General features: G+C 42.6%; 1 pseudogene; it reads right to left on the bottom strand.

Annotated features, from left to right (window-relative positions):
- Positions 1–623: 623 nt before the first annotated feature.
- LOC101887989 (ATP synthase subunit alpha, mitochondrial-like) lies at positions 624–2,604 on the bottom strand (annotated as a pseudogene).
- Between the last annotated feature and the right edge of the window lie 513 nt (positions 2,605–3,117).

Here is a 3,117-nt window from a genome sequence, read left to right as displayed (position 1 = left end):
CATGAGTCAAGGCGAAAACTATGACTTAAACCAAATGGTCAAAAAAGCAATGTGAAATAACTTAAACAAGTAAAAAGCTGTAACTTCTGTCGAGCCGAACTTTGAATACCCTCTACCATTTGGAACGAGTTTGGCAATTTTCAAAAAAAAAAATAAATTCGTTAAAAATTTTCTTAAAATCTTAAAAATACCAAATGTAGCCGTCATATTAGGGGGTCTAAACGACGACGTCGATAGGCATAGGCAATTTTTTCATAAGCCATTACAATATTCAAATGCGAAACTTGAAAAAAATGGTGAATAATGTCGCTAAAATCATCAAAATACCGAATATCGGGAGGTATTGTTATATGGGGGCTATACCAAAGCGTGGACCTACATGGCCCATTTTCAATACCAAAAGTCTTGCAGACAAAATATATATTTGAGTAAAATTTTATTATTTTAAGCTAGAGTGATTTCCGCAGACAGACGGACGGACATCGCTAAATCTAAAATGTATATTTCGAGGTATTGCAAACGGAATGATAAACTCCCTCCCTCCATACTCTGTGTTGGGTGGTTGACATTTATGTGAGTGAGTGTGTAAGGTAGCTTTGGCTATTGTTAATGCTACGCTTTTACTAAAATGACGATGGTAGGATGCTCTTGTGTTTATTTGTAGATATTGGCATCCTTTGTTTAACCTTGAAGGTGGACAAGAATTTGAAGAAGACATCCTTCAACTTAACATCAGTGGATTCGAAGAGCCGGCCTTCCTTACCAATTTGTTTGAAGAGACCTTGTTCGGAGATCTTAGTGTGTTGCAAGAATTCCCTTTCAAACTTGGTGATCTCAGCGGGATCCATCTTGTCCAAGAGACCACGAACATCACTGTAGAAGGCAGAAATTTGATATGTATTGGCCATGTGCACATATTGATCTTGTTTCAACAAATTAGCCAAACGAACACCACGGTTCAACAATTGTTGGTTTCGAATTGAGCGAAAGCATCCACCTCACAGTATTGGACCAATTTTATGGAAGCAGCGACCTGTGTCAGGGTTTTGGTCTGGCCGCGGAACCGACTCGGGACACAGACAAGGAGATTTGCAATGGAACCACCACTCATGGCATTGGACATCTTGATGGCATGTTCTAACAAACGGAAATGCAAGTAGATGGTATCTCTGGTGCACGCTTCATAACCTGGGGGACGATACATATAGGGACATTTGACGGTAGGCGACAGCCTGTTTGGACAAATCGTCATATATCACGGAAGTATTCGCCCATGACGTAACCAGCCTGGGGAGCCAAGTATTGCTAGGGAGCGGCATCGGAGGCAGTGCCGAGGATAGTGATGGAGTAGTCCATGGCGCCTTCATCAGTCAAATTATTGACATTTTGGGCGACTGTGAAACACTTGCGACCGATGACAACGTAGATACAATACAATTTCTTGGATTTAACTTGGCCATCGTTGAAATACGTTGGGATTGCCAGTTTGATGATCACCAATTATCAATTCACGTTGATCACGAGCAATAGATACCAAGGAATCGATGGCCGTAATACCGGATCTCATAGGTTCGCGTACGGAGACGGAAACGTTCCTTGGTGTTGATAGCACACTTACCGTCAATTGCGTTACCCGAAGCATCAACAACACGGGTGTTATAGACAAAGCCATCCGAATCACCATCTTGTGGATAGACAACCTCCGCCCAGGCACGTTAGGAAAGACCTTCATGATCTAGAGAGAGAGGTAGAGAGGTATAAGAGAGAGCCTTTAGATCAACAGGCCTATCAAGCGGGACTGAATAGTATTCTCTCTAATACGGTCTCAGAAGCCATTGAAGGGTATAGAGTGAATACTGTGCTAGGAGACCATCCCCCTCCCGTCGCAGTTGAAGAAAGAGAGCTGCCCCGACAAATCCGAGTAGTCAATTACGATCCGGATGGTGCAGCCGCCTAAATTCCTACTGGGCCCGGATAAACAGCGACGTGCAGAACATCTGCCCAGCATGTGGCACAGGTCCACATGACACGCTGCACCTATTTCGCTACCCAGCCAAACCTACTCACCTAACTCCAGTCTCGTTATGAACACAACACAGGTCGCACCCTTTTTGAGACTAGACTTAGACGCAGAACCTGATTGAATAGAGTCAGAAAATGGAAACCGAACGAATACAGATGTAGGAGCTGCTACAACAACAACACGGGCCAACAATTCATCCCCGACTTTGACATTGACAATAGCACCAGTACGCTTCACAATATCGCCTTGCTTGATGAGCTTAGTTACCGAATACGACAACGCCAATGCTATCGTATTCCAAAATTCAAAGCCAAATTCTTCAAACTGGAAGAGAATTCCACCATCTCATCGACTTGGATGTTGTTCAAGCCGTAGAGCTATACCAGCAACAATGTTCATCACACGGCCAGTCTCTTCCAAGTCGGCCTTGGGAGCAACACCCATAATGCGATCTTCCAAAATGGGAGAGATTTCAGCACTGATACGCAACTTGCAGATTGGGCTTTAGAAGCGATATATTGAGCGTCCTTTGGCAAATTTCGGGCGACAGATGTAGCCAAATGAGAAGAAATCTTCGGCATTTTGGCAAAATAATTATGTTCTATTTCATGTCCGGGCAAAAAAAAAAAAACGGATTTACTTCTTATACACCCAGCCCTTATATATGAAATAATGGACCTATTCCAGCAGTCTCCTGCCACATAAGACAGAACCCATTACAAACTCTACATACCGAATTCTGAACTTTTCCTCTGAAAAATATGGTAAGAATCATTAGAATACCAATTAACTGGAGGTACCATTATATGGGGACCATACGAAAACGTGGACCAATATAGCCAATTTTCTAAATTAACCTGCCAACTGACAAAACACACATATGTGAAAAATTGTAGGCTTCTATCTAAATTCATTCGCAAGATAGCGTGATTACAACAGACATTGCTAAATCGACTTAGAATTCTACTCTGATCGGTAGGAGTTACAAACGACAAAGTTAGTATAACCTCCGAAGTATGGTGGATGGTCCGTGATAGTGATGACTTGAAGGTAATCTAGAACTTCTGAAGGGTCGTCGGGGTCGACAAGTGGTA

This window comes from Musca domestica, unplaced genomic scaffold, assembly GCF_030504385.1.
Source record: "Musca domestica strain aabys unplaced genomic scaffold, Musca_domestica.polishedcontigs.V.1.1 43, whole genome shotgun sequence".
NCBI classification, from domain to species: domain Eukaryota; kingdom Metazoa; phylum Arthropoda; class Insecta; order Diptera; family Muscidae; genus Musca; species Musca domestica.
Note: the sequence above shows the minus strand (reverse complement) of the source record. Positions and strands in the feature narration are given on the sequence as shown.